This window comes from Falco biarmicus, chromosome 6, assembly GCF_023638135.1.
Source record: "Falco biarmicus isolate bFalBia1 chromosome 6, bFalBia1.pri, whole genome shotgun sequence".
In the NCBI taxonomy this organism is placed as follows: domain Eukaryota; kingdom Metazoa; phylum Chordata; class Aves; order Falconiformes; family Falconidae; genus Falco; species Falco biarmicus.
Window position 1 is genome coordinate 63,076,393 of NC_079293.1, and position 16,461 is coordinate 63,092,853.

At 42.2% G+C, this 16,461-nt stretch overlaps 1 protein-coding gene across 2 annotated transcripts in view; it reads left to right on the forward strand.

The window, feature by feature from the left end:
* The first annotated feature begins 985 nt into the window (after positions 1-985).
* Positions 986-16,461, forward strand: part of HS3ST5 (heparan sulfate-glucosamine 3-sulfotransferase 5) — a 195,691-nt gene continuing 180,215 nt past the window's right edge. Inside the window, exons 1-2 of one of the 2 annotated variants that reach the window (XM_056344799.1) lie at positions 986-1,146; positions 7,187-7,381. The gene's annotated coding sequence lies outside the window, so the exon portion shown is untranslated. The remainder of the gene's footprint in view (positions 1,147-7,186; positions 7,382-16,461) is intronic. The other variant, XM_056344798.1, reaches the window with a different exon arrangement.

A 16,461-nucleotide genomic window follows, 5' to 3' on the forward strand; every position in this document is an offset into this window, starting at 1 on the left:
CGCGGCTGGCGGAGGGGCGGCTGCGCCCCGCGGAGGGCCCAGCCCTGCCCTTCCCTCGGCCGCCGGGCGAGCGGGCAGCACCTGCCTGCGCTGCCGCCTTAGCGGGCTGGGTAGGAGGGAGGCAGGGAAGGAGGGAGGCAGGGAAGGAGGGAGGCAGGCTTCTCTGTGCGCGGGGAGAGGCTCCGGCTCTCAGCTGGGCGCTACCGGCAGCGGCAGCCGCGGCCGTGCTGCACCGGGGGCGGTGGCGGCTCCCCGCACGGCAGGAGAGCGCCGCTGCCGCGGGACCGCAGCTTTGGGGCGGGGGGCTCAAACCTCGCCCGAGAAGTAGAGACAGAGTTTTGCTGTTTTTTTTCTTTTCTTTCCTGGTGACTGGGCTTTTTATTATCATTATTTTTAATCCCTCCCCCCCCCCCCCCCCCCCCCCGGCCGCGGTGCGTGTGCCACCGGGGAGGATGCGCGCCTCCCCCAACCCCTTCCCCGGCAGCTCCCGCCGCGGCGGCGGGGCGGCGCGGGGGGCCGCGGGGCCGGGGGCGCGCTGGGCCGCACCTGGCTGCGCCGCGCTGCGCGGGCTGCGGCCGCCCAATTCCCCCGCCGCCCCTCGGTGCCTGAGCAACGCGCACACACGCACGGAGGCACTCACTCACTGACTCGCAGCAGCGCGCTGCCGAGCTGCCCAGGCTGCCGAGCAGCGCAGCTCAGCGCCGCGCAGCCCGCCAGGAGCCTCCTGCCTCCTTCCTCCTTCTCTCCTCCTCCTCCCTCTCTCTCTCCCTCTTTCTCTCTCTCTCCCTCCCTCCCTCGCTCGCTTGCTCTCGCTCGCCCGCTCGCCCGCCGCTCTGGAGGATGCCCGGTAAGCAGCGGCGAGGAACGGCACCTCTGCCAGTGCGTGATCTGACGGGTTAGGGACCGCTTTATAGTGCTGCCGCCCGCCGGGGGAGGGCGCGGGGCGGGGGGGCGAGGGGAGGGGACATGACAGCGATCCGAGGCAGAAGGCGGCGGGGCTCGCCGAGTGCTCCTCAGAAGGACTTTTAGCTGCGCGGCTGGGGCTCGGATGTGGGCGCCGAGGGACGGGGTCTGTGCACCGCAGCGGGCACCGGCCGGGGCGGGGGCGCTTCGCCTGGGCTGCGGGTCGCTGCCTGCAGCACCGCGGTGAGTACGGGGCTGCGCGCCGCGACGGCGTCCCGCGAGGACGGGGAAGGTGCCAGGGGCTCCCTGCCGTGCCAGGGGCTCCCTGCCGTGCCAGGGGCGCCCTGCGCGGCGGCTCCGCTCCCGCCTTGCTGCGGCCGGGGCGCGAAGGGTACGGTGTCCCCGGCGCGCCCCGGGGACGGTGCCCTGCTTCTCCCCCACCTCGGTTTTGACGACGTCCCCGGGGGCTGGCAGAGCGGTCCGGTGTTGCGGGAGCGGCGGTGCCGCCGTCCGGGCAGAGGGGGAGCTCCGCCGGGCGCCTCACCTGCGGAGGGGAGCAGCCAGGTGCTGCGCGCCCAGGCGCGGCGCTGCGCGGGGCGGCGAGCGGAGCCCCGGCCGGTGCCCCGGCAGCGCGGCGAGGGGGTGCCCGCCGCTGCCCTGCCCGCTGCGCCCCCCGTGCGCTGCAGCGGGCGCCGGTAGGAAAGCGCTCGTGTCCCTCAGGGAAGGCTTAATGTTTGCAAAATGTTTGCGATCAGTTCCTGCGTGGCTCTTGCGTCGCTGGGGTTTGCGCACGGCTAACTCTGCTCGGGCTGGGGCTGAACTCCCGCTACCCAATGCCAGGGGCGGCGGGCAAGGGGCTTTTTGTTCTCCTAGACCTCCTGGTGCGATTCGTGGGAAACGTATGTAAGGGCTGACTGCTGGAGATTTTTAAGGGGATTTTGCTAAATCACGTAAATATTTTTTTCTTACTTTTACAAGGTCTGCTTTGACAATGATCCTTTTTCTCACTGTTTTGCATCCTGTGTATGATGACTCTTCCACTGAAGTCAATGGCAAAACTCCCAGTTGACTTCAGAGGAAGAAGGTTCTGAACGATACCGAATACTTTTCGAATGAAAGGGACTGGGCAGAAAGCTGAGAGATGGCAAAGTAAGAGAGATGCAGAAAAGAAACTTCATTTTTAAAAGATGGCTTTTTAACCAAAGAGATTTAGCTGCACTCTGTCAGAAATGTCTTCAAGATTTTCATTCCCACTTTGCAGTGGAGAAATATTGGAATGGTTTCTTGACATGTTTCATATCAAGATAGACTGAAGCCCATTGTTTTACGTACAGACATTATAAAGTATTACCAGATCTAGTACCTTATACTTTTCCACTGCTGTATATCTTTTTTTTTTTTTCTGCACTAAGAAGTTGGAAGCTGAGGGATGCGACTGGATGGGCTCCCACTGACTTCAGTGGCCTGTGGATCAGGCCCAGAAAGGCTCAACACAGAAGTAAAGGGAGAAATGTAGTACAGTTTGTAAGGAAAGGTGTTGCATAAGCATTTAACTCATGAACAACTTGCCTCTAGGGAGGAGGAAAATCTAAATGTACATGAATTTTTTATCCTGTTTTTAGAACTCTTTCACAACACAGATACAAATAAGAAAGAATGCTTCTGATTAATAATTAAAATGCCCATATTTATATGGATGACAAAGAAGATTTTATGCAAAAAAAAAATCCATTAGCAAATGGAAGTTCTAGTTCACAGAACGTCCTCTGTTCAGTGCAGTATTTAGATTGGGAGCAGTCAGATATATAATGAAACACAAACGAAAATACTGATATTCAAATGACAAAAGCTAGTCTTATTCCTGTAACCTGACTAACCATTTTCAGTTGCTTGGAATGCCTTAAAAAGGGAAGTGTGAAGACACACTTTTAATTCTTTTTCAAATCTGAGTGTTGAAAGAACCCAAAAAATGCTGCATGTGGTCAACAGCTTGTCAAGTATCAGAATTATGCCCATACTCCTTGAAGAATTTAACTATTACATTGGTAAGTGTGGTGGGGTAACCCTGGCTGGACGCCAGGTGCCCGCCAAAACCACTCCATCACTCCCCTCCTCAGCTTGTTGGGGGAGAGCAAATATAACGGAAAGCTTGTGCATCCAGATGAGGACAGGGGGAGATCACTCTAATTACTGTCATGGGCAAAACAGGCTTGACTTGGGGAAAAAATAGTGTAATTTATTACCAATAAAATTAGAGTAGGATAATGAGAAATAAAACCTAAATGTTACACCACCTTCCCCCCACCCCACCCTTCTTCCCAGCTTAACTTCACTGCTGAGTTCTCTACCTCTTCCCTACCAGTGGTGCAGGGGGACAGGGAATGGGGGCTGTGGTCAGTTCATCACACGCTGTCAGTGCTGCTCCTTCCCCCTCAGACTCTTCCTCTGCTCCAGTGCGGGATCCCTCCCACAGGAGTCAGTTCTCTATGACCTGCTCCAACGTCAGTCCTTCCCGTGGGCTGCAGTTCTTTACACACTGTCCCAGCGTGGGTCCCTTCCATGGGGTGCCATCCTTCAGGCACAGACTGCTCCAGTGTGGGTCCCATGTGGGGTCACAAGTCCTGCCAGCAAACCTGCTCCAGCCTGGGCTCCTCTCTCCATGGGGCCACAGGTCCTGCCAGGAGCCTGCTCCAGTGTGGGCTTCCCACAGGGTCACAGCCTCCTTGGGGCATCCACCTGCTCCGGCGTGGGGTCCTCCACAGGCTGCAGGTGGGTATCTGCTCCAGCGTTACCCTCCATGGGCTGAGGGGCACAGCCTGCCTCACCATGGGCTTCACCAGGGGCTGCAGGGGCATCTCTGCTGCAGTGCCTGGGGCACCTCCTGCCTCCTTCTGCACTGACCTGCGTGTCTGCAGAGGTGTTGCTCTCACGTGTTCTCACTCCTCTCTCCAGCTGCAATTGCACAGGTTTTCGTTCCCCTTCTTAAATATGTTACCCCAGTGGTGCTACCACCATCACTGATGGAATTGGCCTTGGCCAGCAGCGGGTCCGTCTTGGAGCCGGCTGGCATTGGCTCTATCAGACATAGGGGAAGTTTCTAGAAACTTCTCACAGAAGCCACCCCTGTGCCCCCCCAGCTACCAAAACCTTGCCACACAAACCCGATACAGTAGGGAAAACAACCTTTCTCAGTTATGGTCCAATAATGTTTCCCTTCTAAGCACAACTTTGTGTTAATAGGCAAGTATGAAAAAGGTCCGAGGTGCTGCATCTCTTTTTCAGCTTTATTTGTAGGCATCTGGTAGAATTGTCATTGAATTGAACTGAATGTGCCACTGATACTTAACTGTGAACAGATTAATACGTTCATGTTACAATAGAAAAAAATCCTTGTAAAATGGACAAATGCTTCACTGATTGTCTCTTCTCTCATTGGAATTACATAGGGAAGACAGAAACCTCCCTTTTAAAATGTCATATTACAGGTTCCTTTCTAATTTTCCTGTGAATTCAAGTGCTTTTTTTAATCATGTGTCATATATGGAGGTGAAGGGTAAATATTTTATGGGACATTGGATGGAGAAAAATTTTCTTTGAACTGCTTTGTTGCTTCCTGTATTCTCCACTTTATCTGGTGCTTACTAATACATTGTAATGCCATGATCTATTTTTGTTGATAATACTTCCATTTCAAAGTCAAATGTGAAAAGTATAGTGATTATTTCCATATTAAGAGTTCTGGACTGTTTTGGTTGGGGTTTTTTTGAGGGGTGTTGGTGGTTTTTTTTTAAAGTCCAAAGCGATGCTTAATCCTCTTTGCTTGCTTGAATGAAGACAGTCAGCAGTTCTAAAAATGAAGATTCATATTTGAATAAATCTTAAGTTTTGTCCTGAGAGCCATTGTTTGAAATACTGTATTCTTTTCATTTTGATGTTCCAATACTTGTTCTTCATAGGTGCGTATGGAAATGCAGCCAGTTCAGCATCTCCAAAACAGAAAGTTAGGTCTTTAAGGCTTACCTGAAGAGTAAGAGTATGTAAGATCTGAGTATTTAAAACAGGATTGAAAGAAGCCAGATAATGAACTGCCAGGAATCTCCAGGACATGGTTCTGAATATCTGTTACTCACTTTTAGCATGTTTATAAATCTCATCCTGTTTTGAGGAATAAGTGCTGTTCATCTTTATTCAGGTACATCTTTTTCTAGACTATTTTTGCTGTCCCTTGCCTGCCTCTGAAATGTGTTTATGCCATTGTATTGCTATGGTTGTCAAGTGAGTGGTAGCGAGGTCTCTTAGTATTTGAAAGTAAGAAGCAATATTAGCGTGACTCTTGAAAGTCATCTGAATTTTGTAATTCTTAACACCTTTAAAAACTTTTTCAAAGTCAGTTTGATTCTTTGTTAATCCTAGAACACATTCATCAGATAATCTATTTAGGACTATATTATTCTATCCAGCAATTTTAGAACAAAAGCCTCCACTGTAGCTCAAATCAATCAAAATATTGGTTTTAGGTTATACATTGTACATATGGAACCTGGCATGTAAAGCAGATGGTATGTAAAATTATGCATAGCATGTCTGGAGAGCCATACAATATCTAAATGCAGTGCAACAGAACAAGGAAAGAGTGTCACATGCAACTTAAAATACCAATTACTGGCCTAGCCTAGCCTCAGCTGCACTTTGTTTTCATGTGTGTGTTTGTATGTGTGTTAGTGTGTGTTAATTTTCTCTTACCTCAGTCAGGACTAAAAAATCATGCAGATTGAAATGATATGCTACGGGCTAAGTGAAATAAAGATGCATATACCAGTAATACTTTAGTTTAGTTTGGTATCAAAATACAAATGCATGCAAATTGAAAAAATAATCAAGAACAGAACTTTTAGTCTTTTAAGGAAAATGGCCAGACACCATTTACTACCAAGATTGTGGTTTTATGTTTTATTTATGTACCTGGTTTGCCCAACCCAGCAGTAGCACTTAGTAGTACTTCTGCCCTATTGCATAAATACTGTGTTAGCTCCACATGCTCTTTTTGTAAAGTATTACAAGTCTGTAAGCACAAAATTTCTTCCTGAACAAACAAGCATTACTGTGCATTGTTAACTTAATCAGATGAAATGGTAATTGCAGAAAGATTCACATCAGCAAAACCCTTAAATAAATATTAGTCTTTAAGCATGTGTGACCTCAAAGGGACCTAATCACCTGTTTTGTTGAACAAAGATTCTTTAATGATCAATGACCATGAAAAGTAATAATTTTCCCAAGTTTATTCAAGTGTTTAAACCTGTGGTTATAAAATATTGTCAGCATCAGGCAACTTTAATTTTTAACTTCCAGGGGAAAAGCTTTAAATATTTCTACTTTTTTTCTTTTTAATGTTTTGTATGGTTTAGAAGTACTGCAAGCTATTAACTGTTTTAAAAAGAGTTTCACAGCTGTATTCTTTGATATTTCTAATCAAAGTGAAATTTTGTATATAAGGTATGAAGGATGAAGTTTATAATGAAGGACTACTGCAAAGTGAACTCTAGATATAATATTAGGTAGGCTTTAATAGCCAATTTTGTAAGTTCCAGACATTTTTCAAGGAGGCAAATTGAAGGAATGACCCCCTGTTTAAACTGTTGAATATCTCCAAATATTTTGAAGGCTTTTTAAAGTACCTGAGTTGCCATAGAATGTTTCACACTACAAACAAATAAACAAAAAAAGAAGATAAATTCTGTACTTTTTGTGCCCTAGCCCTCTTAGTCCTTTAGGATCTTGTTGCTTTCAGCAGTGTTGCTTGAGAAAATACAGCTCACTGTCTGGGGGATAAAAGTCAAGCATTTGTCCTGATATGTTACAGAACAGTGTCTATCAATCCATTTCTCTTTTGGAGATGAAAGAACTTTTATCCATTCAAATCACTGTAATACAATCTTGTATTATAATGGCTTGAACAATCTTGACTGCACACAGTTGCTGGAGTCTCCAAGGGACTGTCATAAATAAAACTATTAGACTGTATTACAGCACACAGGTATTCAGGGTCTACCAAGGGATGACAGGATTTTACATTACAGCACAAATTGCTAAAAAATGTCTGCGAATACCAAAAATGATTGGTAGAAGGACTTCATGAACCGATTTATAATCTAGCTATCTGTTTATCTATACTATTTTTCTTTAAAAGTATGTAAAGGAAATATTAGTATTAGTGGATTAATCCTATGTAGAATTTAGTGGAAAATGAGCCAATGAATAAGGGATTTGTCCTCTACAACAGGTACTTAAGCTTGCTCAGCAGCATGTAAACTTCCTGCACTAGCTGACGGACTTTCAACCTACATCGAAACCTCCCTTTGCAACCTGGCATTGCTACTATGATGACAGCTTTAGAAAACTGGCATCTCATGGGAGACAAGTCAGTTTACATCAATGGAAATGGATTTACACTGCCTCCTGGATTCTGTGCAGACAGGTTTGGTTTTATTTTTTTCTCTTTCCAGATACTGTTATAGAAGGTGCGACTTTTGCCAGATACACAGACACAACTGAGTTTGCTAAAACCCTAAGTGAACCTAGAAACAAGGTTGGAAATGGTGGAGACATGGCAAAATCAAGTAAAAAATATGTAGGGATTGGTCTTACTGTTTTTTTTTTAAGAGAGGAAAAAATGTACTCTTTTATGAAAGATCCTTAAGGCAGCAGTAAAACATAAAAATAAATACAACTGAGTTTAAAAATAAAATTACAAAAGCTGAGTTACCTAACATGTTATGGCCATGGGAGAAGTAACTAAAGCTGATGTACCAATAGGATGGAAGCTTCAAAAGAAGACAAAAGCCAGAACATAACTATTTCCCACATTGGAAATCCAGATGGCCCTGGCAGATTTTGTGTGTATTTGTATACACACATATCTGTGTGTATATATGTGTTTATATATATAATCTTTTTCTTCTAATATCAAAATCTCTACAGTGCTATGCTTCGTTACTATTTGGTTTCCTCACCTCAGCGGGGATTTGCTGGTTGTTCTTCCTTTCTGACCATGAAGATACAGAGGAAGATATGACAGCACAATAAATAGCTGAGTGGTTAAACTGTTTCCTGAAGGTAAAAGAGCAGCGTCCAGTGGTTCGCCTGCAGAATGTTTTAAACCCAAGGCTATAAATAATAGCCAGCACTGCCAACAAACAAACAAACAAACAAACAAAACAAAAAAGTAACCAAAACCTGAAAAAGGAGAAAGCAAAGTGAATCATCAGTTCAGTGTCTGAAGCCAATGTTACGTTATGTCCTGAAAAACATGAATCTGAAAGATATTTTGCCAACAGGGTAGTGTCATCTGCAATCACAGTTAAGATCTTCCTGTTAAGACTTGAAAAAGCAACTACACTCTTACCTTGAAAAACCAGGAAAGTTTATCAGACAGTGTAATGTGGAGCTTCAGGAATACAGAAGAACAGAAGATGACGGTAGAGCAGAGGTGTATTTAATGCAGCACTGTATTTAATACAGGAAATAGATATACCATTTTTTAATATCAGCTTTTGATGCTGAAAAGGCAGTTGATTGGTTTGAGTGGAGCTAACTTTGGCATGATATCAGAAGTAGGATTTGGGGGAAATTATTTTAATTTGCTGCTGCATGTCCTCGTCTTTGTAACTGCTGTGTAAGTATAAATAATGGCAGAGGTGGCAGAAAACCCTTCCTATTTATAATTTCACATTCCTGCCTCTTGTAAAAGGATTAATCTCCAATTAATCAGTGAATCAGATTTGCAGTAGGAAAACAGTCTATCAGTGTAGAGTCTATCAGTATAGTCAGACCACATGCCTTTATTTGTCTTCTGGTGGAAAATAACATTCCTGAATGGTGATGCACAATCTGGCTAAAATAATCTATTATAATCTTTTTGGTAAATAATTTAAAAAATGAAAAGATGACTGGTAACTTTTTTACCAGCTACAGAGTTTTCACTCAGAGGTCGAAAAGCTTTGAGGAGAATTAGTGAAAAGTCATTCTAGAATTAGAAGTTCTCAGTTTGCATGTACCAAACAATTCTGGTTACAACTGACATTGGTTGCCCCTCTTCCAGTATCCTGTATTCAATGGTTTTTGACCTAAGAGTGAAATTAATTTCCTTCAGGTAGAGTCAAAAAACCCAAGCTTCAGAAAGTTGAATTGTGCAACTGCAGAAAATGGAAACCCAATCCGGCATTCAGATCTACCTAAAAATGTGTTTCATTTCTGTGGCAGCTTTCCCAGCAGTTCTTTGAGGAACTGTTCCCTGGCTGCTAGTGGGGTAGATTCAGGTGGACACGAATCAACAGCTCTTTCCTCCCTTATATATTGAACCTACTGTGTTGTAAGTACCTTTCCTTCTCTCCTGGTGGCTGGCAAAGAGGCTGTCTATGGTGCAAATACTTTAGAGACATTTGTGTATACCTCCACCTTACACAATTTAATAACAAGAAACAACAAAGGATGAATTTCCTGACAGAAGCTTTACTTACCAGCATTATCCCTGAACAGAAATTATTTTCTTTAACAAAAATGGATCAAAAAAGATTTATCTGTCATTCAGATTTGTCGTCTTGCTTCTTATGTAAACAAAGCGCAAACTAGAAAATTTTGGTTTCTTTGCCTCAGAACCAAGTAAGATATAAGTTTCTTAAAGATATGTATGTCATTTTTCTTTTCTTTCCTGCTTTCCTTTTTGGGGAAGCAGGGAAGAATTTCAGTGAGAAGAAGAGGGGGAAAAAACAGAAAAAGGCATAACAATATTTTTAATGTTTCAAATAATTTTCTCTTTTACACAAGGTAAATATATCCAATTAATGCCTTTTTATTATTTCTCACCTTGAAAATATTCTGCAGTAAAAGAATCCTTATTTTTTGTGTCACTTCAGAATGGATCAAAATTTTTATTACAAAAATTTTGTCTTTGAAGATATTTCAGCCAGCTCTAATGAAAAACTTGAAGCTGGTTGAAATGTCTTTGAAATTTATGTTCTTCAGACATGTAAGTTCCTTGAAACCAAAGCTGTCTGTAGAAAAAAATGTATTTTCATACATTTTCTGTGTGTTGTAATCATACTTCTGTCAAAAGGTATATTTTTCTTTTTTTTTTTTATCTACAGGGTGATTTTTCGTAAAAAGTATGGGGAAAAAAATGAAAAAAATGTCCCCAAAATATTGACACAAGACTCTTGATTTGTCTCTAATAAAAATGTTTTTATTTCTAAATTTTTAGATTCATAACTTCCTTTTACAACTTCCAAAAAGAATTTCAAAAGCTCCAAACATTTTTCCTGATGTGGGGAATACTTCTTGCCCAGTTCTAGAGTGCACACTGTTGGGTAGATGAAATTTTTAGTCTGATGGTTGAAGTGGAAGTTTTGGAAAGGTAACCAGGTGCTTTCCTGGAAAGGCACATACTTAGTGGAAGGTTCTAATTATTTTATTCCTGAATACAGCTCGTGCTTTGAGGCAGACTGAAGGTGAGAACAGAAAGAAAGCAGAAGGGAAGTGTCTTTTTGCCATAACTAAAGAAAATAGTAAGTGGGAAGTCAGGTGTGTCTCTTTAACGACTTTAAGAGGAAAATGTCATCTAATGTGTTTAGGCTCAGGGTGTAGGTTTAAAAGACAGTGGGCAGCTGGAAAGAAATCTAATTTACTTAGTCTACTGTTTCAGGAATTTAAGTTGAGAATGTGTTCTTTATGTGACTTGACATGTATCAGTAAGCAGCGCTTATGGATGAGACAGCTTGCCTCTAGACTGGGATGTATATCAGCACAAGTGCGCTGGGTCAATATGGAAAGCACAGCATGGAGATACAGTGTAAATCCCCAGCATGGTGGTAGACAGAAGCTGGCCGCTCACTTCTGTTTATCCCCCAGGGACACAAGAGAACAGATTTGTCAGGGTTTGTCTCTTTTATTCTAGTAATAATGATATATTAATTGGGAATGTATGTTGTTTTGGGTTTTTTTTCCTTCTCTCTATTTACAGCTGCTATTATTTCTGCTCCCTACCTATATTTTTTATGTATAAACTGAATGATGCATGGCCTCCCTCTAGCCTGGAGGCCAGCTAAGCATGGCCACTTCCATATGGTTAAGCTCCCTTAGCCTCCTGAGCACAGGCTGCAGCTAGCCTGCCTCTTGGGAATGGTCCCCAGACTGGGCTAGTGCCCTAGCTGTGCCCAGGAAACCCTCAGAAAACAGCTGATCAAGCAGCCAAGATCAAAAGAGCGTCAGGGACTGCTGTGAGATTTTGTTTCAGAAAAAAAAATAGGTCCAGGGCATGGATTCATGCCATAGCACTATTTAATTCACTAGCATAAAGGTAGTCTTAGTATTATTTAGGTCAGTATGACTCCAAATACACATTGTTTATTCACTTTTCTCGTTGGGAAAGAACTCCACTGATTTAAGTGGTGTTACTACAACACAGCATGATGTTTTCACAAATAGTGAAAAAGGGGCTTAGTATTTGTTTGTAAGCAGTCATTAACTGTGGCATATGTAATAATGTTCTGAAAGTAGCAGAAGCTTTTAACATGGTATAATATTTTAGGAAATGTTAGCTACTTTTCCACATACTTTTCATTATAGTTACGTTTCTGATTGAATGCTGGGGTCAATTTATCCAGAAATCACTGTTATAGGAAAACTGTTATCTATTTATAGTGCATTTGTTGTCAGAAGTGTGTAAATTATTGAAAAATCTGGTTTATAAAAGTGAGGGTACAAGCACTCCTCAAAGATGCATTGCTACTTTTGCCAGAGAAGGCAAATTGAGACAAAAATCCTTATTTGGTCGAATATTCACTATTCTGTGTGTCAGAAAAAAATGGTTACACACCAAAAGGGTGTGGTCTCAGAAATCAAACCCCTTTAGGTTTTAAAATAAAGACATTCTTAGTTAACTGAAAATTATGCTTACACAGCATAGTTGGATAAAATTGTAATAAGTAATTGTATGGCAGTAGAGTAATTGCATAACAAAACCAGTATTTCCTTTAGTTGTGGAGGAAAAATACATTAATTGATAGTGGTCCTTATCACAGGTTTTTAATTCTTGGTATTTAGCGTCACTGTTACATCTTTTGCAACACCTACAAGTCATCTTCTCTACCCTTTCTTCATCTTATACTGGTGAGCTGTTGCAATGTTTTATGGTTCTTTCACTGATGCAGGATAGCACAGCTTCAAAAATACTGAAAATTAATCTGGGTGTGGGTAAATAAAAATGTTACCTAGGAGAGATTCTGCTTCTCACTGTAATCTTTCAGTACCAGTTTTGTGCTTCATGGGTTGCATACTTACAAGTGCCCTTGGGGGAAGTTACCTAGCAGAGAGATAATACTTTCCCACCAATGGTAAAATAATTGCCTCCAAATGCCCGGTGTGGGGTAAGATCAAATCTCAGGGCGAAGGTCGTGAGGTCCCGGTGCCTTCTATGGACGGTGTTTTTGGTTAGAGGTCCAGCAAGCTGCATTGATTAAAAACCTTTGATGGTTTCAAATTGGGGGAAAGAAGAAACCTAAATCTTTTAGCCGTTTCTTCCACTAAGTGATGCTTTTAGGATATTTCTCAGGGGAGTTTCAAGGAGTCTGATTTAACTATTGCATAAGTACGTACATAATGAACCCAATGGACTCAATGTAGGAAAAAACCTGGATCTGAATCTGATAAATAGACAATAATTAAATATCAGTTTCATTGTTCAGTAGGAGCTCTTTGCCTTGACCAACAAAGACGTGAAGGTTTCTGTAGAAAATTGAAACTTAATGAAGCATACCAGGATTTTGAGCTTAGTTTTAGTTTGGAAGATGGGGTGATATAGAAGTCACTTTGCTTTCCTATTGAAGTCACCGAGTTTCCTAAAATTCTTTATGCTTGGAAAATTATGCATGTGAGATCTCTTCAGGTTTCTTTCTTTAAAAGATGGAGCTTTTTGATCCAGCCTATTTCTTGGAAAAAGCTCAAAAATTATGTCCTAGCTCTGCAAATCTCTTCGCAGACTGCCTTGATACCAAAACATCGTCACTGTGGCAATAACTGTAAGTGTCTATTAAATATTTCTGCCTACATTATAGAGGTACTTTGAACAAATGTTAGGTTGAGACATCCAGGGAGAAAGATCATGACAGATTTGGTGACAGTGTGATACTGGTGCCAATAGCTTCCTATAAACTACGAAAAAGCACATGTTACTCTGGCCAAAATTGTACCTTCCTCTTGACTGCTCTCAGCAGGCAGCAGGCCTGATGCTGACCCCCCCAGACTAACCTTGAAGCTGCTGTTACAGTAATGCAGACCCCTCTGTTAGCGTGGTCCTGCAACTGTTTGGCACACGCTACAGCAAAATTCTTCTAGCCCGTGTCAGCTGCCACCTCAGAAGTGTTACTGCCCGCTTATAACTCAAAGTATAACTCTGTCATACAAACGCTTAGTGCAGTATGGTTCTTAAAAGGCATTTTAATCTGCTGGCATTTTAGTTTGTAGGCCTCTGGGGTCAGGTTGAAAAATTACACTAATGCTGAACTTACTCTGATATTCTGGGCAGCGTTCTGAATTTTAAATAACTATCCTCAGAAGGCCACTCTCTTCAAAAATTATCTTTAAGACTGCACACAGAATTTTAAGCTCGTTCAGTTAATAGCACACTGATATGCAGACAGAAATTTATAAAAATGCAAGGTAAGAATCTCTAAATTTATAGATACTGGCAGTTACTTTAGTTTTCATTATCTGAGTATCTGACCCGTAGATTGCTAACTGTATGAGTTCTGTGTTACTGTAATTGTTAATATTTGTATCTGAATTAACTGTTCTGCATTTTTGGTTTTGCAGTTGACTGCCGATTCAGATATGTTGGATTATTTTGAAACCTATATAGGAAAGGATCCCTTTATAGAAATTAGGAATTAGGCAAGGTGAACGATGTAGGTCTATTTTTCCAAACAATGGCATTCCTTAATCCATTCCCTTACATGTATATAAAGAAAAAACAAGACTGCCACCTCTTGCTTTAGAAAGATTTATGTAAGTATTTCATATGTAGCTTATCAAGTATTTGTTGCTTCTCCCAGTGCTACTGATTCTCATCACACATGGATTCTCATGCCCCCCAGCCTGTATTTTACAGCTTCTTCTGCTGTGGCCCCTTCCATTGCAAAATTGAATTGGATGATCCTTGCTTGTCCAGTCCAACCCATTGGACTCCTTCTCTGGTCCTCTATGAGCTACCTCTTCTGGTCTGACCCTGCCCTCGCCCTCAGACTCTTTCCAAACCACAGATTGCAGTGGGCATCCAGCCATGGAATGGGACCAACTTTTGGGCACAAAATAAACCCCACTGTTTCCAGGCAGGGACTGCAGCTCGTTAGCCATCTGTTTTGCTGGATCGTTAGGAATAAAGGCTACCCAGAGACAGGTTTTATCAAGGCCTTGAGCTAGTGTACCTTTCTGGTGTATTTGAACCCTCTCTTGCTTACAGCCTTAGAGGCTTGGTAGATCTAACCCTCTCTGTCTTTAAATTAAATCTTGAAAAGCTGGAAACATTTCCCATCTCACAGCACATCTTCTTACTGAGCTTGACTGGAGCTGTTCTCCTTTGGGAGGAGGTCTTTTTGAGCCAGAGGGAAAGGAAGGATGAGCTCAATATATTCCTTGTTCTACCAGCTGCCACTGAACGTATTCATCTTCCCTCCAAGGAACTGTGAGTCCAGATCCATTCGCACTGCACACCCTGATGAGGCAGAGTGACATCTTCCATGATAGGTGATGAGGCTGTGGTTCCAACCTCTTTTTTTTTTTTTCCTATCGTGTCTAATGAAGAATGCCAAAACAGATGTGTTTCACTGTTGGTGCTTTCAGAAGCAGAATGAAGTAAAAAGCCTAGGATGGCAGAGCTACAGTGAAATCTCGCAGCATGCCATGTACCTGGACTGTGAGAAAAAGAGATTCTTTGGCTTCCCAGATAAGTCACAATCTTTTCTGAGTGCTCCTGCAGATTCTAGGAAGAAGGTTTAACAACTGCTTATCTACCCTGTGTTGCAAAAGGCGTATTAACTTCGGCATGTATCCAGCCCTTTTGCTAGTTAGCGAAGAGTTTCTAGAATGCTTCTTCGGCTCTTTCTAAGATCATGTGTCTTATTTTTAGATTGACAGCAAACTGTGCCTGGCAGTGACATCTGCAAGCTATTCTTTCTGGGACTGAATGGTTGCTTTTGTGCTAGATGTGTGATGCATAATACACCAGTTCTGGTCTTTGAGTAGAAGGAGGGCAGCGTTTGCTTCAGAGGGTTTATTTTATCCTTGTCCTGGTCTAAAATCATTGCCTCCTTAGGAACTGGGTGACTTTTTTTGGTTGTTAGTTGAGGTAGATAATGGTTCTGATTTTCCATGGGAGTCTTTTGGTACATAGTGCTCCAAATAATGAAAATAAGAAGGTAATGATAATGCTTTTTATTATTTTCAAAACAAAACAGAAGGAAAATTAAGATTGTACAATTTCAGAAATAATCCATTAGTTCAGTGTAGAAATTGTTCTGTTAATGTCTATAAGCATGCAGTTTTATAGATGTAAAGGTGTATCAAGGAATCCCTGTGTCTTTTGATGTTTAGATACTTCTTTTGAGAGTTCTGGTTGGGGTACTTAGGAGGGCAGAGTCCTCCTGTCAAACTGTTGTGCTTGATTAGTTGCCCATTTTCTCATTTGGGGATATCTGCTGTTGCTGCAGAAAAGGATCAAAAATGGCATTTTGTTGTCTTTCTCTTCCTCTTGGGAAATAGACATAGAGTTGCCCCTCGTTTGTGAGCTGCAATTGTGATTGTTATCCAACAAATTCAGGTCTTCAATATTGAAATACTGTGTTACTTGCTTTCATTATGTTAAGTGATCCATGTCAGTTCTTCACTTATATGAAGAATGACCTATGCTTTCTTATCCTTTCCTCTCCCAGAGTTTGACACAGAATTTCAATGCCACAGGAAGAAAATAACATATATGCAAAAATAATCTATTATTATATATCATTCTCAGTAACATCACACTTTCACCTTTTTCAAAATTAGATAAAAAATTAATAAACTGGTGTTTGTTCCAATCATAATGGAAAACCACGACTACTTAACATGTTCATGCTATCCCTGTAATAGAAATTTGCAAATATTAATGAGATTATACCACTGTTCTATTAATATTATCAACTAAGTTCATTTATGTGGAGGTCTTGGGATTTCTGCACAATTATTTTGCATTGTCACTCTAAAGATTTCATTATAAGTCTTAACGGGTCCTGACTACCTTTTTTAATTAAGTCCCCTCAAATTGTATATAACATGTTGCTGGGTATGAAGCATACAGCTCTTCCGCATGTAAGCAGACAGGGAGAATGCCCATTGACGTGACTGGTGCTTGTGAAGAGTTACAACTATTTGGAGCCTTGTGGTTGCTTCCCTAGCAGAAAAGAAGTGAATGGCAGATAATCTAGATCTATTCCACATGTAACTCATTCGTGAATACATATATGTCTCTCC